Source organism: Rana temporaria, chromosome 3 (genome assembly GCF_905171775.1).
Source record: "Rana temporaria chromosome 3, aRanTem1.1, whole genome shotgun sequence".
Lineage (NCBI taxonomy): Eukaryota > Metazoa > Chordata > Amphibia > Anura > Ranidae > Rana > Rana temporaria.
This window is the reverse complement of record NC_053491.1, coordinates 117253999-117280827: the sequence shown is the minus strand read 5'-3', so window position 1 is coordinate 117280827 and position 26829 is coordinate 117253999. Positions and strand designations below refer to the sequence as shown.

The 26829-nt window shown below is 44.0% G+C and overlaps 1 protein-coding gene across 2 annotated transcripts in view; it reads left to right on the top strand.

Moving 5' to 3' along the window:
- Positions 1-5583: 5583 nt before the first annotated feature.
- The window catches only part of PLXNA4 (plexin A4), a 910139-nt gene continuing 888893 nt past the window's right edge, over positions 5584-26829 (top strand). The window contains exon 1 of one of the 2 annotated variants that reach the window (XM_040343307.1): positions 5584-6166. The gene's annotated coding sequence lies outside the window, so the exon portion shown is untranslated. The remainder of the gene's footprint in view (positions 6167-26829) is intronic. The other variant, XM_040343305.1, reaches the window with a different exon arrangement.

Here is a 26829-nt window from a genome sequence, read left to right as displayed (position 1 = left end):
TCTGCCTGTTGCATTGCCACATTTACTGTGCATGCTCTGCATGTGTATACCAAGGAAGACAGTCACATCCTATTTTAGTGAGTATATTTGTTACCTTTAGGGGTGGCTCCAGAACTTTAATTGACAAGTCCTCCTTCTCTCCTCCTCTCCACCCATGTGATTACCTCATCATCTTGCAGGTAGGCTCTGGCAGGCATGACCACAATACCAGGCAGCGCCGTGTGGGCATCAGAAACTCTTCAGACTTCCTGAGATGATTATTACTAGATGTGTCATAGGTTTCTTGTTTACTTTCTCCTCCAGATCTTTCACTGTCCCTCAGGGCAAGCATGAAAAGTCATGTGACTGCAAAATGAGGGATTCGTGAAGAGGTAATAGGGGCACTTTTTTTACTTAGTAACCACAAGGCATTGATTACTATATAGGAAATTAGGATGATAGATATAAAGGGCCAGATTCTCGTAGTTCGGCGTATGTTTGCGCGGGCGTAACGTATCCAATTTACGTTACGCCTCCGCAACTTAGACGGGCAAGTGCTGTATTCTCAAAGCACTTGCTCCGTAAGTTGCGGTGGCGTAGCGTAAATCGGCCGGCGTAAGCCCGCCTAATTCAAATTTGGAACAGGGGGGCGTGTTTTGTGTAAATAACTTGTGACCCGACGTGATTGACGTTTGCATTGCTCCACAGTACGCCGAAGGGACGTATTGGTTTCGACGTGAACGTAAATGACATCCAGCCCCATTCACGGACGACTTACGCAAACAACGTAAAATATTCAAAATTCGACGCGGGAACGACGTCCATACTTAACATTGGTACGCCGCATGTACGCCACCATATAGCAGGGGTAACTTTACGCCGGGAAAAGCCTAATGTAAACGGCGTAACTGTACTGCGTCGGCCGGGCGTACGTTTGTGAATTTGCGTATCTAGCTGATTTACATATTTCTAGGCGTAAATAAGCGTACACGCCCCTAGCGGCCAGCGTAAATATGCAGTTAAGATCCGACGGCGTAACAGACTTACGCCGGTCGGATCTAATAGAAATCTATGCGTAACCGATTCTAAGAATCAGGCGCATAGATACGACCACCCTGACTCAGAGATACAACGGCGTATCTGGAGATACGCCGTTGTATCTCTTTTGAGAATCTGGCCCAAAGTAGTTAAAGCCTAAGTGTAGTCAAAATAAAGCCCCCAAAAATCAGCACAAAGGGAAACGACTTAGGCCCCGTACACACGACAGAGTTTCTCGGCAGAATTCAGCGAGAAACTCGGTCAGAGCCGGATTCTGCCGAGAAACTCTGTCGTATGTACACTTTCAGCCCGATGGAGCCGCCGAGGAACTCGTCGAGAAAATAGAGAACATGTTCTCTATTTTCTCGTTGTTCTATGGGAGAACTCGGCCCGCCGAGCTCCTCGGCGGCTTCAGGGCTGAACTCGCCGAGGAACTCGATGTGTTTGGCACGTCGAGTTCCTCGGCCGTGTGTACGGGGCCTTACTATTAATGTGTTATGTCCATTGTTGTGCTGGCTGGTTTCCATGAAATTTCCCTCCATTGACCCCCCCCCCCCAACCCCCCACTTCTGCTGCCATAATCTGCATGTGAAGCAGGGGTTAATATGGACTCATCAAGAGTGCTTGACTATGACCGCCCCCTTCTCCATTATTAGAAGCCAGTACTATAGCTCCTGTGAGTGAAACTCAATCTATGAATGGAGGAGGTGGACTTGGCAAGCATCTGCCTATCCTCTATTCATAGATCCTGTTTTAGCTTTGTACTGGCTTATGTGAATGGAGGAGGGTGGTGTAAAGGGCGAGCATAGTCTGGCACTCTCGATGAGTGCAAATTACAGCTACCTCAGTACTATTAGCCCCTGCGGCATGGAAAGATTATGGTCTTGGGGTTGCTGGGGAATTTTCAAAGAAAATTTCAAAGAAGCCATAAGCAGAAGGAACACACCACAATAATAGTAAGCCATGTCCCTTGCTGAAATTTGTGTTTTTATTTTGACGTTTCTTAGGCATTTAAATTTTTTGTTTAATGCAATATTTAAACTAATCCAAAATGGTCAGTATGTATGGCTTGATGTAGGCTGATTTATCATTATTAATATTGTTATTATTATTAGTAGTTGTAGTAGTAGTATTTGGGATTTATATAGTGCCAACAGTTTGTGCAGCTCTTTACAAATTAAAGGGAGACAGTATACTATACAATTCAATACAAGAGGTTTCAGAAGACCCTGATCTAAGAGGGAGGGTCAAATACAAAAGGTAATAATTGTGAGAAATACTGTAAGCTGATGGAGAAGGCAAAAGTTCAGTTCATTGGGTAGTGGTGGGATAGACCTCCCTGGATGTGTTTTTAGGGATTGCCTAAAGACAGGACAGGAGACAGCTGGACTGATTGGGGAATAAAGCTCAAGAGGATGGGAGAGGCTCTGAATAAGTCCTGCAGGTGAGCATAGGAGGATGTAATGAGGAGGCTGGAGAGTAGGAGATCTAGGGAGGAGTGTGGAAGATGATGACACGCCGATGCTGTGACGTTTCTTTTATAGGGGAGGCGGGCCACGCATCACGTGACCCCGTCCCCCTCTGACGCACACTCTGCTACGTCTGGGCTTTCCCAGTGACGTAACAGAGTGTGCGTCAGAGCGGGACGGGGTCACGTGACGCGTGGCCCTCCTCCCCTATAAAAGAAACGTCACAGCATTGGCGTGTCATTCACTGAGCTGTGCTCTGAATGGATGGATGGATCTCATCGCTGGACCAATCACCCGTCACTGGAGTTTACACCCGTCGCTGGAGAAAAATCACCCGTCACTGGATACAAGACAACGTTGGAGCGATCGTCTATTTTCACCGCTGGATTTTTATTTGGTTTAATTAATAAAGTAATTTGTTCTACAGTGTGTGTGTTTTTTTTCCTGAAAACTACTATTTACACTTCCTTCGTGAAATGGTAGGGGTACAGTGTACCCCATTACCATTTCACACAGGGGGGGCCAGGATCTGGGGGGTCCCCTTTGTTAAAGGGGTCTTCCAGATTCTGATAAGCCCCCTGCCCGCATACCCCCACAACCACCGGGCAAGGGTTGTGGGGATGAGACCCTTGTCCCCATCAACATGGGGACAAGGTGCTTTGGGGGGCACCCCAAAGCACCCTCCCAATGTTGGGGGCCTGTGGCCTGGTGCGGTTCAGGAGAGGGGGGGCCGCACTCTGTCCCCCCCTCTTTTCTGCGGCCGGCCAGGTCAACGTGCTCGGATAAGGGGTCTGGTGTGGATATTAGGGGGAACTCCACGCCATTTTTTTTTTTAAATTTGGGGTGGAGTTCCCCTTAAAATCCACACCAGACCTGAAGGGTCTGGTTATGGATATTTAGGGGGAACCCCACGTCATTTTTTTAAAAAAAATTGACGGCAGGGTTCCCCTTAATATCCATACCAGACCTAAAGGGTCTGGTTATTGAATTTGGGGGGACCTCCGCGCATTTTTTTTTTTACTAAAAGTCCGTGTCCCATTGACTTCAATGGGGTTCGGAGTTCGGGTTCCCGAACCCAAACTTTTTTTTAAAGTTCGGGTCCGAACCCGAACATCCAGGTGTCCGCTCAACTCTATTTGTAAGGAGTGAGACTGCTTTTGGTAATATTTTGGGACAAGGATTGCAATGTTTTGAGAGGAGCAAGGAGGATGATTTCAGTGATATTTTATGATGACGGTGGCGTTGCCTTGGGAGGAGTGAGAATGGTTTTGGTAATATTTTGGGACAAGGCTGGCAATGTCATGAGAGGAGCAAGGAGGATGATTTTGTGATATTTTGGGATGACGGTGGCGTTGCCTTGGGAGGGGTGAGAATGGTTTTGGTAATATTTTGGGACAAGGCTGGCAATGTCATGAGAGGAGCAAGGAGGATGATTTTGTGATATTTTGGGATGACGGTGGCGTTGCCTTGGGAGGGGTGAGAATGGTTTTGGTAATATTTTGGGACAAGGCTGGCAATGTCATGAGAGGAGCAAGGAGGATAATTTTGTGATATATTGGGATGACGGTGGCGTTGCCTTGGGAGGAGTGAGAATGGTTTTGGTAATATTTTGGGACAAGGCTGGCAATGTCATGAGAGGAGCAAGGAGGATATTTTGGGATGACTGTGGCAATGTCTTGGGAGAAGCGAGGAGAAAGGTTTGGGTAATATTTTGGGACGAGGTTGGCTGTCTTGGAAGGATATTTTGGGATGACTGTGGCAATGTCTTGGGAGAAGCGAGGAGAAAGGTTTGGGTAATATTTTGGGACGAGGTTGGCTGTCTTGGGAGGATATTTTGGGATGACTGTGGCAATGTCTTGGGAGAAGCGAGGAGAAAGGTTTGGGTAATATTTTGGGACGAGGTTGGCTGTCTTGGAAGGATATTTTGGGATGACTGTGGCAATGTCTTGGGAGAAGCGAGGAGAAAGGTTTGGGTAATATTTTGGGACGAGGTTGGCTGTCTTGGAAGGATATTTTGGGATGACTGTGGCAATGTCTTGGGAGAAGCGAGGAGAAAGGTTTGGGTAATATTTTGGGACAAGGTTGGCTGTCTTGCGAGGATATTTTGGGATGACTGTGGCAATGTCTTGGGAGAAGCGAGGAGAAAGGTTTGGGTAATTCTTTGGGACGAGCTTGGCTGTCTTGGGAGGATATTTTGGGATGACTGTGGCAATGTCTTGGGAGGAGCGAGGATAATGGTTTGGGTAATATTTTGGGATGAGGTTGGCTGTCTTGGGAGGATATTTTGGGATGACTGTGGCAATGTCTTGGGAGGAGCGGGGAGAATGGTTTGGGTAATATTTTGGGACGAGGTTGGCTGTCTTGGGAGGATATTTTGGGATGACTGTGGCAATGTCTTGGGAGAAGCGAGGAGAAAGTTTTGGGTAATATTTTGGGACGAGCTTGGCTGTCTTGGGAGGATATTTTGGGATGACTGTGGCAATGTCTTGGGAGGAGCGAGGATAATGGTTTGGGTAATATTTTGGGATGAGGTTGGCTGTCTTGGGAGGATATTTTGGGATGACTGTGGCAATGTCTTGGGAGGAGCGGGGAGAATGGTTTGGGTAATATTTTGGGACGAGGTTGGCTGTCTTGGGAGGATATTTTGGGATGACTGTGACAATGTCTTGGGAGGAGCACGGAGAATGGTTTTAGTGATATTTTGGGATGAGATTGGCAATGTCTTCGAAGGACCAAAGAGGATGATTTAGGTGATAATTTAGGAGGTTTGCGATATCTTTGGAAAAGCAGGAGAATAGTTTGGGTAATATTTTTGGACAAGGTTGGCGGTATAGCTTGCAGCAGAGTTATGAATGACTTTATATACCATGATGTTAGTATTTCGAATTCTATTCATCAGAAACCAGCGTGGGGGGGACAGAAGTCTTCAATCCACTGTCTTCCTAAACTGTTCCTTTAGAGAACAGGTCCAGGAAAAATTCTAAAAGCAAACCATATGCGTGTCGTTTTCCTGAGATGTTGCCTCTGTGCTGGCAATAAAAATGTACAATTAGCCCAATCAGGCTGCAGATCGTAGATGTCACTGGTGAGTAAGGAGAGGGGGAGGACTCTGGAGCACAAGCCAGGCAGCTGGAAGTTGAAGGCTTGCTAGTGTCTCTCCATCCAGCACACACACAGCATTACAGGAAACTTCGGGTGGCTGCAAGGATGGAGACTGGACTAGCCCGGGATGTATGAAGGTGACAGCTGAGCTGACAACACCTGGTCTGGAGGAGGAGGAGGAAGGATCCGTCCACCTGGCACAGCTCGGTCCCCCCATCATCTATTGGCTGGATCTATCGCCTCCGTTGTAAGCAGCAGAAGGCGGCAGAGGAGGAGAGGAGAGCAGGCGCTGGGAGAGGAGGAAAGGAGAGCAGGCGCTGGGAGAAGAGCCGCCGTCCATGCCATCCGGATCCCGCTTGTAATCGGAGCCAGGGGAGCCTGGGAGGGGGAGAGCTCATTGCCGCAACCGCCATCCCTCCTCTCCTCTAGCAAGGTGTGCTCGCTGGCTGCAGAGAGGAGACAAGTACCTGTGAGCTCCGATGTCTGGGGAGGATTAGGGGATGTTGGGAAAGGTTCCATCTGCAGCGTCAATGCGGCTGCTGCTGTGAAGGAAGGGGGAGAAGAAGCTCATCTCCCAGGTAAGATCTGATGCGGGGGAGAGGAGTGCCACTACCTGATTCATGCCATCTGTGGGGTGGGGGGACTGGCAGGTGCTGCCACCTTTTCTGCTTGATGTTGTGCCAAGGGGGGAAGCTTCACTTGCCATGCCTGCGCACCTGAGATCTCCTCTCCGCTTCTTTCCCCTGCCATGGCATGCCTTGTATTATGGGGGTTCACCAGCTCACTAGAGTTAGGGGAGCAGTACTGCGGTATGACAGGGGCCCCCAGAGCCTGCGATCTGCAAAGGGTCTTTGGATCTCCAGCATTTCTATATTATCGGATATTATAGTGCCACTCCATATACCAGCAGCCATCTACATGTCCTTCACTAGATGCAGGTCTGATCCGGGGCCAATGACAAGACACAGGCAAGGGCACATCAAGTCGGAGCATTAGAGCCATCATGGCTTCATCTGTGGTTCAAGATCACTGCGGTGGGATTATACTGGATGACACCGACCTGAGGAGCTAATATGAGTGTAGGATGACTGATCAGTGTTCCCTGGAGGAGAGCCCAACCTGCTCCTCACTGCAGGGGGTATAACCCAGCGGGTCCTATGTGGCACCTGAACTTTATGGAACCTGGGAACCCAGTGATAATACTGCCCATTGAACCTGTGGCACCAGTGATAATACTGCCCATTGAACCTGTGGCACCAGTGATAATACTGCCTATTGAACCTGGGGCACCAGTGATAATACTGTCCATTGAACCTGGGGCACCAGTCATAATAATGCCCATTGAACCTGGGGCCCCAGTGATAAAAAATGCCCATTGAACCTGGGTCACCAGTGATAATACTGCCCATTGAACCTGATGCACCAGTAATAATACTAAATATTGAACCTGGGGCACCAGTGATAATACTGCCCATTGAACCTGAGACTCCAGTTATGTGCACTGCTGGTGGAACCTGGGACATCAGTTATATAGTCTACCCATGGAACCTGGGATATCAGTTATATATACTACCAATAAAACTTAGGGCACCAATTATATGCACTGCCCATGGAGCCTAAGGAACCAGAGTTAGATACACTGCCAATGGAACCCAGGGCACCAATTATATACTCTGCCCATGGAACCCAGAGTGCCAGTTATATACTCTGCTCATGGAACCCAGAGTGCCAGTTATATACAATCCCCATGTAACCTAGTGCACCAGTTATATACATCGCTTAAGGAACCCTGGGCACCATAGAAATATCCCATTGAACCCTGAGCACCAGAGATATTCACACAGCCAAAAGAATCCAGGGCACCAGCTATATACACTTCATCGAGGCAGGGTTACCAGGGCTATCAAAATGTCCATGGAACCTGGTGCACCAGTTATACACACTGCCCATGGGACCTGGGGCACCAGTTATACACACTGCCCATGGGACCTGGGGCACCAGTTATACATACTGCCCATGGGACCTGGGGCACCAGTTATACACACTGCCCATGGGACCTGGGACACCAGTTATACATACTGCTCATGGAACCTAGGGCACTAGAATTCCATACATTGCCCACAGACCTGAATAATCATTATCAGGATAAATGTGTCTAGAATAAGCTGATCATCTCTGTGCAGAGGCTAGCAGGGACCGCTCACACATGACTCCCATCCAGAGCAAGGATGTAGGATGAGCTCTCTTTTATAATGTTACAACGTATACAGCAGATTGAATATAAATATAATTTATAGTCTATTTCAGGGCAGAAAGTCACTTTACATTCCAGATCTGCATAAGATAAAGATAGGACTTGGATGGTCAGTATAGACAGACCTATGCCTTAGACCCCTGAGCCTGCCTATTGTAGTGATATGTGCTATTAGGGTATGGAGACAAGTGTGATAACCAAATTCTACAGCATTGGAATACTTGCATGTTCCAAAGGGGCCCAGAATTAAATTTTACAGATAAAAATGTAAAATTGAAGCCTATTTTCACTCCACTTTGACAGAAGATCCATTCATTTTCTACAAAAGATTGCATTAGAAAATTGTAAGAAGGTTCAGGGAAAACATTGGTGTACAGCTCTGCCATTGGTGTATATACCAGAAACATAAAAAAGTATATGTGAGAGTGATGTTTTTCATATAGATATATATATATATCTATATATCTATATATATATATATATATATATATATATATATATATATATATGTGCATTTTCAGTGACCTAGGTTACTGAATTGGTAGATTTGGCTACAAGACAGTCTTTTAAATGAATGCAGTGTTTGAGCCTCAGGTTATGTCTTGTGTACATAGATACAGTGCAGGATCCATCATTTTGCTGCTATGGGATTCAGGAAGATCTGTGCATTGTGAAATTGTAGAGAACTGCTGCATGTGGAAGAGCACATTTCCTGATCTCTGTTTTACTGCAGCGTGCTCATTGAATATGGGCTATGGACAATGTGCTGCTGCTTTTCAAACATCCCACAGATCTGTGCCCAGTAAACCACCCTTCTGTTGCACTGGATCCCTTACAGCTTCATTAAACCCTTCTCTTCACTAAACCCACTAAGCTTGTACAGGCGGTGTATCCTTATCCATTTGAAGCGTGGCACTACTTCCCCCTTTTCACTGATTTCTGGCCAGATTTTTTTGATGACAGATCATTGTGATATAAATCTGAAGTCTTATAAGAATAGAACTCATTACAGTGAGTCTAGGTTCCCACTCGGTGCATGTTCTTTCCATGTCAGTAGATGTATGACATTTGAATTATAGAGGAGGTTTTTGAATTATAATGACAGTGAAAGGTCTTTGCAAGTGTCGATGACACACCGATGCGTTTTGCTGAGATTTGGGCATTTTTTTTCTGCTCTCCCATTCTAAATGAAGCTTTGGCTGTTCCACTCAGCTGATGTTTTATAGATAAGCATGGTTGCTGTGTTGAGAAGACAGCCTCTTTAAAGATTAGTTCAATTTACACTTTAGAATGCTGTGTTTAAAGGCTTTAAGGCTGTGCTAGGGTGTTATCAGGGTGTTTCTGCAGTGGAGCCCTCAAAGCCAATAACCTTTCAGCATTTCGAGTCGAACCTGGCATAAATTATTGCAGAAACGTAATGGAGAGGTTTAAGCGGTACAGATGTGCCCGTTTGTCAGTAAGTGCTTGCCTAATAGATTGCCTTTGCCTTTTCGGTGGTGTAGAACCTAGGTTGGCACCAGGGCTGTCTTAATGAGAGGGCACACCTGGGCGCTGCCCAGGGCACCCAGCTGCATGGGGGGCCCTCTGCACTTTCCCCAAAGCAGCTGGTCCTTGAGCCCGCGCTGCCCCGAAATTGGGGGGCCCCATGATGGCACTGAGAGTGATAGATACACAGGGGAGGCAATCTGCCTCCTACCTACTTGATGCTTGTTTACCTGCACTGTCATTGTTGTAGGGGCCCCAGAGCATTTCTTTGCCCGTGATGCTATTAAGACGGCCCTGGTTGGCACACTGAGACATGCATCAGCAGCTCCTCAGCCTCACAATTTATAGAATGTATGCTTGGTGGACTTTACTGGAAGAGATGGGAAGCCTTATTTGAGAAGCGGATGCTATGAAATCACTGCACCAGATGTCTTTTGTGCGGTAGGGAGCACAGCAATTATTAGAGGGGCAGTTCATCTCTAAGAATACCCCGATTAGAGAAAATAAGCTGCAGGTTGACAACCTTCATTTAATACTTATATTTATTTTTTCATGTTGTTACATTTATAAATGTATTATTTATAAATATAATGTGCTCAGCAATTCAGTTATTTTCTAAATAAAGGAAAAGCTAAAAAGGTTAAGGAGTGTGCAGAGTGCACTAACCCATAGTAGTCAAACACGTCATCTACTGTTCTCACTCCATTGATGAAGATTTTAATAACTATTGGTAACCTTTCATCCCTGTTCCTTTTACCACCACAAGTGAACCCACTACATTCGATAGTTGCCAATAGATTTTTCAGAAACGATAAGAAATGTTTAAAACGTCATGCATCCAAGCATAAGATCTTTATATTTTAAGAATGTAAATTTCAAAGCCAAAGGTTTATAAATTGCTTAATGTTGAAACCTGGTTTATTTTACTACTGTAGTATAAGCTACATAATTGCTATCATATGAACCATTTACATCAGAAATGAAATAAAAAAAAAGAAAAGTAGAGTCCCAGAGTTTGCAGATTTTTGATGAGCAGAGCACAATAGGTATCTGGTTTGCTGTGCTGCAGTTTAGTGGAGCATGCTTGTCCCGTATATTGTGTAGTATTATGGCCACTAGGACTGCAGTAAAAATGCTTTGAAATTTTAAACAAAGACTTAAGGTACTGCAAAAAAATGCTGTGTGGACTGCTTAACAATATTGATCAGTATGGGCTACTCTTCTATCTACAGTTATCTAAGGCTTGATTGATTCTCTGCAGACCAATGAAGCTCACACTCACCCTGTCCTTCTAACATCTGCAAGAAGTGCTGGATCATTAGTCTGGGAATTGCCTACTACTGTAGAATATAGGGGTATAATGCACCAGGGACATTGGGTCTGAAAAGCAATGGGTACAAGCTTCAGGCAGCTTTCTTGAAGCCCATATATCAAACCTGTACTGAATTAAAATCAATGAATTTAACACAGTCCCTGTATAGCAGGTAACAAAGCACCATCTGTCTCCCCAATGTACTGCTGCAGTCCTGAAAAACCTGGTGAGTCCAGGTATGAAGCATACCAGTATGTTTCCCCCCTACCTCCCATAATGCAGCACTTGGTGCCTAAGTGGTCAGTCATTGATTTCATTGATTTTAGCTGAGCACAGGTTTTAAAGTACACGGCAGCTTCAGGGTTGGAATATTGAATATGGATTACAATGGGATTGTGGTTGTAGCTTTAAAAAAGGTTTAGCGGGCTTCAGCACACATTTAGTTTGACTGTGGATTACAATGTGATTGTGGTTGTAGCTTTAAACAAGGTTTAGCAGGCTTCAGCACGCATTTCGTTTGAATATGGATTACAATGGGATTGTGGTTGTAGCTTTAAACAAGGTTTAGCGAGCTTCAGCATGCATTTTGTTTGAATATGGATTACAATGGGATTGTGGTTGTAGCTTTAAACAAGGTTTAGCAGGCTTCAGCACGAATTTCGTTTTGAATATGGATTACAATGTGATTGTGGTTGTAGCTTTAAACAAGGTTTAGCAGGCTTCAGCAAGCATTTAGTTTGAATATGGATTACAATGGGATTGTGGTTGTAGCTTTAAACAAGGTTTAGCAGGCTTCAGCAAGCAATTAGTTTGACTGTGGATTACAATGTGATTGTGGTTGTAGCTTTAAACAAGGTTTAGTAGACTTCAGCACGCATTTAGCTTGAATATGGATTACAATGGGATTGTGGTTGTAGCTTTAAACAAGGTTTAGTAAACTTCAGCACGCATTTAGCTTGAATATGAACTACCATGGGATTGTGGTTGTAGCTTAAAATAAGTTTTAGCAGGCTCCAGCGAGCATTTCGTTTTAAGCTTGCTTAAAGCTGCAGCCAGAACTTCTAATAAGATCTATTTTCGGTACTTCTGAATCTGAAGGGTGCTTTAAGGGCGTCAAGAAAGCTGCTTGAGGTTTTTGATTTTGTTTGTAGATGTCCGCATTATGCACAGCTCCTCAGACAAGCATTCTCAAGCTTGGAAATATGTATGGAAATATTTGTATATGTATATGATTGTAAGGCAGAAGTTGCCATAGTTGTCCCAGGGGATTGGGGGGGGGGGGTGCTTTGCCTTTCTTATAACTACAACTATTGGGGTTTATGGGGGGGGGGTGCTTTGGCTTTCTTATAACTACAACTATTGGGGTTTATGGGGGGGGGGTGCTTTGCCTTTCTTATAACTACAACTATCAGGGTTTATGGGGGGGGGGGGGTTGCTTTGCCTTTCTTATAACTACAACTATTGGGGTTTATGGGGGGGGTTCTTTGACTTTCTTATAACTAAAAGTATTGGGGTTTATGGGGGGGGGTGCTTTGCCTTTCTTATAACTACAACTATTGGGGTTTATGGGGGGGGGGGGTGCTTTGCCTTTCTTATAACTACAACTATTGGGGTTTATGGGGGGGGGTGCTTCGCCTTTCTTATAACTACAACTATTGGGGTTTATGGGGGGGTGTGTGCTTTGCCTTTCTTACAACTATCAGGGTTTATGGGGGGGGGGTGCTTTGCCTTTCTTATAACTACAACTATTGGGGTTTATGGGGGGGTGCTTTGACTTTCTTATAACTACAACTATTGGGGTTTATGGGGGGGGTGCTTTGACTTTCTTGTAACTACAACTATTGGGGTTTATGGGGGGGGTGCTTTGACTTTCTTATAACTACAACTATTGGGGTTTATGGGGGGTGCTTTGCCTTTCTTATAACTACAACTATTGGGATTTTTTTGGGGGGGGGGGTGCTTTGCCTTTCTTATAACTACAACTATTGGGGTTTATGTGAGAGGGGAAAAATATTTGAAGCCGCGCAGACTGGCTGTCTGGTAAATTTGGCAAAATTCCTGAAAGACTTTGTATAAGCATGTGTGGGCCAATGTAAGCTCACGTGGGCTACTCAATATCAATCAGTTTCTTTTCATAAAATACCAGTGCTCAGTGCATCAATAGTAGAATACATTCTTAAAAACAGGTATTTTTGGCATTTACCAAAATGTTGGCTACTATAATTTTCATGCTGATGCTGCATTTAATGATCAGTGCATCACTGGTGGTATACAATACTTCTTCCAATATATGTTTTATATATCTTCATGGAAGGCACTTTAATCCTAATTGTTATATTGGGCTGATGGAGTGTGAGCAAGGTGCTGCTCATCACACACACCTAAATGCTATAGATAGAACATATATGTAAGGGCAAATACACATATTACCTTCTTGGCAAATGCAAAAAGAACAGCAATAAACACCATTCTAGTGTTAACACATCACGTTTCATGTTCATTACCTTATGCTATAAAATTGGCTTCATCTGTGTGTGTGCGCAATAGGTCATGGGGTCATTTAACAGAATAATGGAAAGCCTGCCTTGTAAATGTTTATTGCATTCTAATGTAGTGTTTTACATTAGCACTGGATCTTAGCAGGCAGTCCATGTTGTAATACGCATACCTTTTGGTTTTCAGGTGACAGTTTATTGAGATGGAGGACATGGAGGTAGCTGCTAAACAACGTGCCAGATCAATCAGAGCCATAAGCATAGCTTTGCCTACAGATTTGTAGCTAGCGTCATTATTTACAATGTTTATCATCAGGTGACCTAGAATGAAGGCCTCTTACTACTGTAATGGTTGACTGAGGTTTGCCTTTAGTATTACGCTTGCATTAAATGGAAACCAGTAATGAGAGAATATGGAGACTACCATTGCTGACCTCTCTTTCTAAAAATGCTAGTTACCTGCCTGTCATGCTGATCTAATGACTTCAATACTTTAAGAGGTGCTGACCTGGAACAATTATGCAGAGCGTTCTGACTTTCTAATTCACATACTTGTTCTAGGTCAGTGACTCAGAAGGAGGTCAGCAATGGCTTCCCTGTATTTTTCTCATTGCAGATTATTTTTAATGACAAGATGCAAAGAGTGATGGTACTTCTTCACCCATAGATACTGATTACGGTTCAGTCCTCATTAGAAGAAGCATAAAACATGCATTCTAGTTGCCACAAATAGATTTAGATTAGAAATGCAAGGTTTGAGGGGTGGTAAATGGTGGTGCCGCTTATCACTAAGGAGGCCCTAATGGTTAGAATCTGCATTACTGTGTTTTTGGAGGAGCATCCTTCAAACAAGCGGTACTTTGTTCCATATGGATAGATGAAAGGCATGCTCCTTCTTCGTACACCCAGTAACGCAAGGAATTCCCATTTTGAACACAAAGGGGTAGATTCAGGTACCTTTGCGCAGTTTTTACGGAGGCGCAGGGCAACGTTTTTGCCCTGCGCCCCCGCAAATTTTCTGTGCCACCCGCGATTCACGGAGCAGTAGCTCCGTAAATTGCGTGGGCGCTCTGGCAAAATGCCCGGCGTAAGCGCGCGCAATTTAAATGATCCCGTAGGGGGCGGGAATCATTTAAATTAGGCGCGTTCCCGCGCCGATCGTAGAGCGCATGCTCCGTCGGGAAACTTTCCCGATGTGCATTGCGGCAAATGACGTCGCAAGGACATCATTTGTTTCAAAGTGAGCTGGTCTGTACAGACTCACCGGATCAATCCGTCCGAATGGATCCCCCGCATGCGTCGTAATGATTCGACGCATGCGTGGAATTCCTTATATGACCAAGGGGCCTCCCCCCCGCGTCGGCGCGGATTTCGATCCTATGGTGAGTACACTCCATCGGATCCAAATCCGCGGAAATCCTCGAGGATTTATCCGCGAAACAGTCCGTTGGACCGTATCCGCGGATAAATCCTCTCGTGTGTACTAGGCCTTGGTATGCAATTTGCATACTATACGCTGAGCACAACGGGAACGCCACCTAGCGGCCATCGCAAGAATGCAGCCTAAGATATGCAGGCATAAGAGCCTTATGCCACGCATATCTTAGGCTGCAGTCGGCGTAACGAGGTTCCTGAATCAGGAGCATTCGTTACGCCGGCGCAAGTAAGCAATTGTGCTGCGTAACTATGGTTACACAGGCGCAATTGCTCTCTGAATCCGGGCCAAAGCCTTTTAATGAAACGGAACAAGGAAAGGGGTGATGTGCATTGAGTTTCATAGCAGTAAATCCTTAAAGATATACATACGACTGACCATCAGTCAGCTTCATCGGTTAACCAATGAAAACGGTCCATCAGACCGTTCTCATCGAATGGACCGATCGTGTGTACGCGGCATTAGACTAAGAAACCTCTTTAATTCCTTCTGGACATAGTATATATCACAGATTGTATATTGTTAATCTACAGCTCTCAAACTAATATATTAGAAAGGCCATATACAACATAAATTATAAATGCATGCTCTTGGGCTAGATTTTTTGAGTGGCTGATGTTATGCATTAGAGGTTGCAATACTTTTCAGTAATGTATGGTAAAAAGCATAGTAAGGCCACATCAGTCTCATGGGAAACTATGTATAGAGTCATTAGATTTTAAATAAACTGACACTGTAAGTGACCTGATAGAGAGAATAGGGGGAATTACATGGGATGTTTAAAGAGGGCTTGCAATTTTTCCTTTTTTAGTTGTAACAGCAGTAGGGAAGTCTAAATGGCCACATCTTACAGCAAGAAGTCAATAACACATTTTACACTGTTTAATTATTCAACGCCAACTACATAACTTTTCTTCAAACTGATACTAATTTTCAGGTGAGAAAAAAGAAATACTCTGTTTCACTGTTACTTAAACCAGACTTTCTGAACTAGGTCTCCGTAGAACATTAGGGTTCCTCCAGGGGTTGTTAGGTGTTCTTGAGCAATTTCTGCATTTTAGAAATCTAACCATATTTGTAAATTATGACAGCCAAGATTTGTGAGAAATTATACCAATTTCAGCTTATCGAAACTATATGTAAAAAAGTAAATATTTGCCCCACAGTGGTCTCAAGTATTGTGAGCCAACCGTCTAAGGCCTCGTACACACCATAGGATAGCCAGAGGACAACGGTCTGAAGGACCGTTTTCATCAGTCAAAACCGATCGTGTGTGGGCCCCATAGGTTATTTAACCTTTGGTTAAAAAAATAGGAACTTGCTTTAAAATTTAACCGATGGACGCCTAACCGATAGGTCAAAACCGATCGTTAGTACGCATGACCATCGGTTAAAAAAACACACATGCTCAGACTAAATGAAGGGACGGGAGCGCTCGTTCTTGTAAAACTAGCGTTCGTTTTGGAGATAGCACATTTATCATGCTGTAACAGACAGAAAAGCGAAAATCGTCTTTTACTAACACAAAATCAGCTAAAACAGCCCCAAGGGTGGCGCCATTGGATTTGAACTTCCCCTTTATAGTTGCGTCGTACGTGGTTTACATGTCCGCGTTCTGACACGATCGGTTCATTAACCGATGGTGTGTGGGCGCGACGGACCATCACTCAGCTTCATCGGTTAACCGATGACAACGGTCCTTCGGACTGATCGTGTGTACGCGGCCTTACTGTACAATGAATTTAACTTTTTTAACAAAACAGGGCTGATTCTGTCAGAGCCGGTCAATTAAAACGAATACACTAATATTTTTAGTTGCACTAGCCTTCTGATGAATGCCAGAATTGTCATTCCTATTCTACTGACTTTACAAAAAGGTACTTTGATACGAAAAGAGGATAACTGTAGAGACAGACCACAGACTGGCAAGGCAGATATATACTCTACCCTAGTTTATCCCATTGCTAACATTGTCATAATTCACATGTCAAAATGAGCAGCTCGGTGTAATGTGCAGCCTGGAGTCAGAGAGCTCTGTTTAATGGGCTCATTACAAAACAATGGAGGGAAGTGTATTCAGCACTGTATTATTTCCAACAGCCCTTTTCAGCCAATTTATTCAGGATCGGAAGATGGAAAACTTTTTTTTATTAGGTGGCTTTATTTAAATACTTGTTGCTGGGACATTCTTAAATTTATCATTAGGCATTGTTTCCTTCAAGTATTGCCTGGAACTGTGTCAAACATCTTTTAAAAACTGCATCTTTTACTCGGCTCCCAAATTAGAATATCATGGCTGACCTCAAGTGCTCTGACTTGCCGCCGCTGTTACCTAAAGACAAATTAATGAGGAACACAAGCGGAAAGAAATGCTTGTGTTGACACAGTTGTTATAATTTACTATTATGAACACGAATAATCTTTTCATGTTAAACTACATCCCAAAGAAATATGGTAGTGATAACTCTGAGTGTTATCAGCACGTCTACAAGATATACAGTAATCCGTTTCAGAAATGAGTTTGAATTTAACTGACTGTTATTTCAATAAAAACCATAATGCCGCGTACACACGGTAATTTTTCTGGGTTGTAAAAAACAACTTTTTTCAGGCTCTAGAAAAAACAAATAGCCAGATTCAGAGAGAGTTACGCCGGCGTATCAGAAGATATGCCGTCGTAACTCTGAATCTGCGCCGTCGTAAATTTAAGTGTATTCTCAAATTGAGATACACTTAAATCTAGCTAAGATACGACCGCTTGCGCCGTTGTATCTTAGCTGTCTATTTACGCCGGCCGCTAGGGGCGTGTACGCTGATTTACGCCTAGAATGTGTAAATCAGCGAGATACGCCTATTCACGAGCGTACGCCCGGCCGTCGCAGTAAAGATACAAAGTTTACGTAAGTCGTTTTCAGGCCTAAATATATTCCACCAAAAAGATGGCGCAGCCAATGTTAAGTATGGACGTCGGACCTGCGTCAAATTTAAAAAATTTTATGTCGTTTGCGTAAGTCGTCCGTGAATGGGGCTGGGCGTAATTTACGTTCATGTCGAAACCAATAAGTCTTTGCGGTGTAATTTGGAACTGTGATATGGCCACGGACGGCGCATGCGCCGTTCGTAAAAAACGTCAATCACGTCGGGTCACGATTCATTAGCATAAAACACGCCTACCTCTTCACAATTTTAATTAGGCGCGCTTAGGCTGACACATTTACGCTACGCCACCGTAACTTAGGATGCAAGTGCTTTGTGAATACAGCACTTGCCTCTCTAACTTACGGCAGCGTAGCGTATATGAGATACGCTACGCCTGCCTAACGTTAGGCTCATCTACCTAAATCCAGCTAAAAGTTTTTTTCAACTTCATCATTAAAACGGCCTTGCCTACACACGATCATAAAAAAAAAATGCTCTAGCAAAGCGTGGTGACGTACAACACGTACGACGGCACTATAAAGGGGAAGTTCCATTCGGATGACGCCACCCTTTGGGCTGCTTTAGCTGATTTTGTGTTGATTTGCGCTTTTCTGTCTGTTACAGCGTGATGAATGTGCTTACTCCATTACGAACGGTAGTTTTACCAGAACGAGCGCTCCCGTCTCATAACTTGCTTCTGAGCATGCGCGGGTTTTTTTACGTTGTTAAAGCCCACACACGATCATTTTTTACAACCCCGAAAAACGACAGTCGTGAAAAAATGGAGCATGTTCGAAAAAAAAATGTGCCCGTTTTTCAGAACCCGAAAAATGCTCTGAAGCCCCCACATGATCATTTTAAATGACATTTTTTAAAAAACGTTGTTTTTTACAACCCGAAAAATGATCGTGTATACGCGGCATAAGTGTGGTTGAAGGTACTGATAGAAATGAGATTGCAGACTGATGATGTGACGATTTCAGGTCTCTAGGAGGGCCATGACCTGTCAGGGAGCTGTTGGCAGGGTACAGTTCATTGGACAGGTTAGAAAACCCATCCCGATAGCTACTGTTCCTTCTCCTGGCACTAGGTTCCTGCTCACGGCTCCCCAACCCTTTCCTCTTCAGTCACATTATATTCCTGTAAGGTTGGCAGGAATGTCTGTGGACAGCCTGCCTTTGGGAGGTTGACTAATGCATGCATGAACGACTGTCCTCATACTGTAAGTCTATGGGCAACTTTACAATTCCTTCAAGTACTTTCTTATATCTTATATAAGGAAAATAATTAATGTGCTAGAGCTAGGACTGTCCGAAGTACAAACTCGAATCAGTCATAAGATGGACCAAAAAATGGCTCCCGCTGTTCTCAGTAAAGTGCATGAGAGTGGGGAGAAGGGAGAGAGCCTCTTCTTATGGGTACAGCACTGGATGGAGTGAGGGCTCAGGTAAGTATTACCTAATTATTTAATGCAGAAAATGCATTAAGTTAAAAAAAAACGTTTAGTCTTTGGAAGCGCTTTAATTATTAAAGTGCACTTCATTGCGTTCAACATACACTTTTATTGACTTAGAGCAGTGATTCCCAACTTTTTTTTGCCTTAGAACAGGAGTCTTAAACTGGCAGCCCTCCAGCTGTTGCGAAACTACAAATCCCATGAGGCATTGCAAGGCTGACAGTTAGAAGTATGACTCCCACAGGCAGAGGCATGATGGGACTTGTAGTTTTGCAACAGCTGGAGGGCCGCCAGTTTGAGACCCCTGCCTTAGAAGCCATTTTTTTTTAAATTGTACATTTTGGCAGCCCATTCATATAAATTGTACTCTTCATATTAGCAAACTATAATTAATATATTATTATTTTTTGTAATATATTTGTAATTAATATATTTGTTGTAATTGTATATGTTGTAAATAAATGGCCCAATAAAAGGTAATAATAAGGTAAATTGCTACATTGAATTACCGCCTTAAATGGTACCTGTCGCCTGGCTTTGGCGGGCACTGGGCAGAATGATGTGGCAATGCCGTAGTTACACAGTGACATGTCATAGGAGGCATTGGGCACTCGGACATCATGAGGCTTTACTGAATGGACACCTGATATGTGATATACATATGAATGCCGCTGGCCTCAACTATTTACATATACATGCTCCTGTTATTTACATATGAATGATGGTTATTTACATGTAAACATAGGGTCTGCAGGTGAGTCATCTGTACACAACAATAGGGAGGAGCTGGGCAGCATTAGTAGCGGCACTTCACACTGAGATATTAGGACACAGTACAGGACTAAAACTTCAAGGGTCAAGGGAATTTAAACTGGGATAGTTGACAAGTATGAGGCAGCAGCTTTGGGCCCCACAACAATGACAGGACCCAGGGCAGCTGCCCCTTTTGCCCTGCCTTAAAGACGCCCTGCCTGTAAACCTATGAGAGGAAGAGGCAGCATATGGAGCCCATCAGTTTGTGTGATGAGAAGAAGCATGATGATAGGAAGAGAAAACAGAGTGACTGATGGATGAGCTCATCTCTGTGCTGCTTCTCCTTTTACTGTCCAGTCACAGGCTTGGATGACCTGGGCTCAGAGGAAGTGGGCTGAGTTATGCTTATAGATTAAAGTCATCAAGCTGCAGAAAAACAGAACTGCAATGAGAAATCCCTGGGATGAATATTGCTGAACAAGCTGTTTTACATCTTTTATTGGGCTATTCATTTATATCCTGTTAGTTTGGCTGAAGTTCTGTTTTGAAGATGCCTGGAATTGTATGACCCATCTCATCATATTATGTATATTTATACAACTTTGTCAGTAATAATTGTATTCATTTACTTTTACCCTTGCCCTCCATTGACACACAGCTACTACTGTAGCACTCTCCCGGCCACAAACATGTGCAACCACTGCCCCAAGCTCCTTGACACTGCTGTGCTACCACGTCACAGATTTTTACATGAGTTCCTTGGTTGAACTCACTAAGAGCAGATTATTTCCATATATAAATTTCACAAACGAATTTATCATCCTTCCCACAGCTAAAATAATCTAATAGGCGAGCAACGAGATATTTTATTGTGGTAGGGACGAACGACGTCCCACCAGCTGGCTAAGCCTGTTGGTTAACATCAAAGGGGACAGGAGCTGTGAGCGCACATTGGTCATTTTAAATACCCTTTTATTCCATTATACAAAGCTTTAAATCTAAAATCTGCAGCTTAGGAATATAAATTTAGTGGCAGCTGTTTCTCTTTCGCAAAGTTTGCATATGTGAATTATAAAATGAGTTGATAAAATTTCCATTTGCATAACATGGGCACAGATCAGCCATTTACATTTAATAGGAAGAGCTATAAACGTAATAAAAATAATCGAATCAATGTTATGTCTCAGCTACTTCTTCAATAAAATGTACTCAGGGCATCATATGATCCATCCCTCTAAAAAACAAACCAAAATAACCGATCGTGTCAGAACGCGGTGACGTAAAACACAACGACGTGCTGAAAAAAACAAAGTTCAATGCTTCCAAGCATGCGTCGACTTGATTCTGAGCATGCTCAGGTTTTTAACCGATGGTTTTGCATACTAACGATCGGTTTTGACCTATCGGTTACCATCCATGGGTTAAATTTTAAAGCAAGTTGCAATTTTTTTAACCTAAGGTTAAATAACCTATGGGGCCTACACACGATTGGTTTGGACTGATGAAAACGGTCCTTCAGACCGTTTTCATCGGTTTAACCTATCATGTGTACGAGGCTTAAGACGCAGTACCCCAAAGGCAGGTAGTTTGCTCATTAAAGCGAGATTCTTACCTTAGACCTGGTTCACATGCATTTATTAGTTCCTTTTCAGTTTTGCAGAAACACACTACAGTCCATTTAACATGGTTTCCTATGGATAAAGGGCCAGATTCACAGAACAAATACGCCGGAGTATCTACTGATACTCCGGCGTATTTTCAAATTTGCCGCGTCGTATCTTAGTTTGTGATTCACGATGGCTTTTGGCTAAGATCCAACAGGCTTACGGCTTCGTACGCCTTCGGATCTTAGGCCCCGTACACACGAGAGGATCGATCCGCTGAAATTGATCCGCTGAAATTGGTGTGATATTTATCCGCGGATATATTTCGGGCCGGCCGACCGATTTCCAGCGGATAAAAATTTCTTAGCATGCTAAGAAATCTATCCGCTGGAATCGGCTCCAGCGGATCGATCCGGTGGTCTGTACAGACTCACCGGATCGATCCGTCCGAACACATCCCTCGCATGCGTCGTAATGATTCGACACATGCGTGGATATCCTTATATGACAGCGTCGCGCACGTCGCCGCGTCATCACGGAATTCCGTGGGGATTTTGATCTCCTGGTTAGTACAACCAGGAGATCAAAATCCGCCAGAGGATTTATCCGCGGATACGGTCCGGAGGACCGTTTCCGCGGATAAATCCTCTCGTGTGTACCCGGCATTAGGCTGCAATACTTTGGCCGCCGCTGGGTGGAGTTCGCGTCATTTTCCAGCGTCGGGTATGCAAATTAGCATTTACGGCGATCCACGAACCGACTCGCGTGCGTAACGTAGTTTTTTCCCTTCGCAAAGTTAAGCAATCTTTTTCATTGCTTAACTTTACACCAGCCATGTTAAAGTATGGCCGTCATTCTCGGTTCGAATTTAAAAAAAAAACAATTTTCGGCGTAAGTACGGTGTAAGTACGTTACGCACGTCGCCATTCACAAACACGTCGGGGCAACATAATTTTGCGCAAAGCACGTCGGGAAAATTGCGAACGGAGCATGCGCAGAACGTTCGGCGCGGGAGTGCGCCTAATTTAAATAGTACACGCCCCATTTGAATTAGGCGGGCTTGCGCCGGACGTCTTTACGATACACCGCCGCAAGTTTACAGGTAAGTGTTTTGATAATCAGGCACTTACGCTAAAAACTTGCGGCGGTGTAACATAAACACGATACGTTACGCCGCCGGAGTTCTACGAGAATCTGGCCCATAGTTCCCATCTGTGCATTTTATGGAAAGGGCCAGGGATTTTTTTCTGGTTTCTGGTTCTATAGACTTCAATGGATCAAAAACGTGTATTGAAAAATGCAAAATGCACCTGGAATATGCAAACTGCAACATGCAGAGGTGTGGATCAGGCCGTATGCCTTGTACACACGATCGGAATTTCCGTCGGAATAAACTCTGACAGGAATTCCGCTCAAGCTGTCTTGCATACACACTGTCACACTAAATTCCGAGCGTCAAGAACGCGGTGATTTAAAACACTACGACGAGCAGAGTAAATGCTCCAGAGCATGCGTCAAATTGTTTCGGAGCATGCGTGGGTTTTTTTTCCGTCGGAAAAGCATACAGACGATCAGAATTTCCGATCGAAATTTTTCCATCGGAGAGAAAGTGAACATGTTCTCTTTCTAACTTTGTTGGAATTTCCGTCGAAAAAAGTCTGATGGGGCATACACACGGTCAGAATATCCGATGAAAAAATTCTGTCAGACTTTTTTCATCGGAAATTCCATCCGTGTGTACGCGGCATTAGGCTGGATTCACACCTATGCATTTTTTGTGCTTTTTGCATTTTGCAGATTTGTACTACAGAACGTGTTCTGGCCTTATGCCGCATACACACCATCACTTTATGTGATGAAAAAAACCCAAATTTTCTGTGAAGTAAACTTCAATTTTCAAAGACGAAGTTGCCTACACACCATCGTTTTTCTCACAATGTTCTAGCAAAGCGAGGTTACGTTCCACCACGTTTTTCCATTGAAGCTCGCTTCATAAGTAGCTTCTGGGCATGCGCGGATGAAAAAACGTTGTTTTAAACGACGTTTTTGCTACACACGGTCAATTTCTGTAAAGTAAAAGTTGACGTTTTGAAAAACGACACATAAAATTGAAGCATACTTAAATTTTTTTTGGTCGTTTTTTAGAAGACATAAAACAAAGTTTTCCCCCACACACGGTCAATTAAAGTGACGTTTTTAAAAACGTCATTTTTTTTCATCACATACAACGACCGTGTGTACGCGACATTAGGGTCCTTTTTACACTGGTGCTCTTAAAAACTTGGTGGGTATGCCTTGTGCACAAATGCATATTGCGGTTTGAAAGCTTTTTAATGTGTTTTTTTGTGCGTTTTCTTGATTTCTGACTCCCAGCATTTACCTGAGAAACTTTGACATGGGACTCAAACAAAGCATCAAAAACGCACCAAGAGTATGTTTTTAAGCATTTTTTGGGCACTTACTTTAGGGCAACATAGTCCCTATGTGCACTCTCTGACTGGAGCTTGGATAATGATTACCTGCAGTGATATACTGATAACCTGCTTATATACTGCATATGACATTTCACCATTACAGTATTTCCTAAAACAGAACTATACTCTGTTTTCTTCCAGCGATACAATGTCCATGAGCTCCATCATTAGCCATTAACATATTCACCTGAGCTTATTTTGGGTATATCTTTGGCTATCAAGATTGGCCATGCTGGAATGACATAACTCTGGTTCTAAAGGCAGAAGGTTTTTTTTATCTTAATGTATTCTATGCATTAGGATAAAAAAAGTTTCTGTGTGCAGCAGCCCCCCTCAGCCCCCTAATACTTACCTGAGCCCTATCTCAATCCAGCAATGTTGCAAGAAAGCCTCGGCTGTCTGACTCTCCCTCCTGATTGGTTGAGACACAGCAGCAGGCATCATTGGTTTATGCTGCTGTCAATCAAAGTCAGCGAGCTAATCAGGAGAGCTGCAGCTTTGTGTCTAAATGGACACACACACAGCAGCGACTCGGTGCCCCCTTGCTGTGGGGGGTACTCGGCAGGAGGGAGGGGCCAAGAGCACCGGCGAGGGACCCGAGAAGAGAATGATTCGAGATGCTCTATGCAAAACCACTACACAGAGCAGGTAAGAAAAACATGTTTGTTATTTTTTAAACAAAAAAATTAAAAACAAGGCTTTAGTGCCCGTTCACACTACTGTGACATGAGAAATTAAATTAAAGTGAATGGGAGGCGTCTTAATGTACACTACTAAAGTCGCTCCTACTTCAGAAAAGGTTCCTGTACTACTTCAGGGCGACTTCTAGGCGACTTGTACCAATTGATTTCAATGGAAGTTGCCTCCAAAGTCAGATCAGTGTCTTAACTGAAGCAACTTTACAGGAAAAGAAAATAGTTTTCTCAGGCAAACCCCTCCCTCCCACAGAGCTGATTATTGTTTGATTGGCCACTGGCAAAGTTGCCTGTCCTGGAGGCGACTTGAAGTTGCCTCAAAGTTGCCTCAAGTTGCCTCGGAAAGTCGTGCCGACTTTAATTTTGCTATAGTGTGAACCGGCACTTAATATCACTTTCAATCCCGGCATATACCCGGATCAGTGTACTTTGTAAAGAGGATTGTATACAGGCAGGTAAGAATACTTTATTTAAGAAAAAAAATGTAATCTCCTTTGACTTTTGTAGCTGAAGGTCAACTTTAAATGGGTTGTAAAGGTTCATGTTTTTTTCACCTTAATGCATCCTATACATTAAAGCGGTAGTTCACCCACAATCCCATGATTTTACCATCGAGACAGGCATTGTAGCGCGAGCTACAGTATGCCTGTCCCGATTTTTTTAACCCCGTACTCACCTTGTAGTCGTCCATCGTAGATTTCGGCTCCCGCGGGGAATGGGCGTGCCTATGGAGAGGGAGGATGATTGACGGCCGGCCCTGGCACGTCACTCTCCCCGAAGACAGCCGGAGTAGGTCTCGGCTCTTCACGGCGCCTGCGCACAGGCTATGCGCACACGTCGTGAAGACCAAGCCTATTTCGGCTATTTCCGGAGAAGCGTGACGCGCCAGAGCCGGCCGTCAATCATCCTCCGTCTCCAGAGGCACGCCCATTCCCCGGTATCTTCGATGGACGACTACAAGGTGAGTATGGGGGGAAAAAATTCGGGACAGGCATACTGTAGCTCGCGCTACAATGCCTGATTTTAAGGTAAAAAAAAAAAAAAAAAAATTTCCCGTCGATAGGGTGAACCCCCGCTTTAAGTTGAAAAAACACCTGGCAATCACCGGCCCCCAGCCCCCCGTTTTTACTTACCTGAGCCAGTTCACCTGCTTGCCGCGTCCCCGTCGTCCTCCTCTTCACGGCTTTGATTGGATAGACTGATAGCAGTGCAGCCATTGGCTCCGGCTGCTGTCTATGGACGCCGAGTGTATGACTCAGGAGCACGCCCGCAAGGTAACCCCCTCGGGAGAGAGCTTCCAAGAGGGAGTTATCTAATGCAGGGAGGAGCTGCGAGAGCCGCCGAGGGACCCCAGAAGAGAATTTTCGGGGCCACTCTGTGCAAAACGAGCTGCACAGTGGAGTTAAGTATGACATGTTTGTTATTTAAAAAAAGAAGAAAAGGAAACCTTTAGTATCACTTTAAGTTTAGGTATGGCAGTTTTTACATAGTTACCTTGATCCAACTTGGACCAATGTAAATATGTATGTGCCATACCTGTGGGATGCCCATGGAGGGTGGAAACTATTGTAGCTGCCATACCTAAAACCAGCTTTAATGTAGTGACTATGGAAATATTCAAGCCAGTGGATCAGTATAATAGCACTACAAAAAGACGTCGGCCAAAGCTTCCATATTTCTCTGAGCAGGGGCTTCCTTTAACAAGAGGCCATTGTAATGTAATGTAATATATCTCATTACAAACACTCATACAATATTAAGGAGATCAAACATTTGATGGTATTTTTTTTAGAAGCTTTAGACTTACAAATGTAAATTTTTCCTAATGTAAATGTTTCCTACGGAGACAGTGCTTAGCGCTGTTATGCAAGTGCTCTCCGCACAACTTGTTACATGAAGGTTCGTAGAAGGAGCATCATAAATGATTACATTGGTGATTTTATCGGCATTAAGCTGTTTGTGGCGTTCAGAATGAGGGGATGCAGGGCAATGAATTAGCAATGAATCAAGTCCCAGCTGATGTAATGAGAGCAGGAGCAGTTTACTGTAAATTAAAAATATCTGGCAGGGCTGAAGGGAACATAACTCAAGTCCTGGCATTCTCATAGCCCCGGCTTCCGTTAAGTAGCTCCTCTCAAAGCAAATTGTGACACTGGTGATGATTGATCCACTCTGTTATTAGGAAATCGCCATTTATTGCTGCCGGTCCACTTTCATCATTCCACAATACAAAGAGCAGAAACCCTTTGCTTGTTTACTCACTAAGTCACACATGATTAGAATGCCTGTGCACCTCACCGGTGCTGAGAAAAGAAAACCTGGGCTTGCATTGCTGAGCTCTTCATATGAAAATGATGCT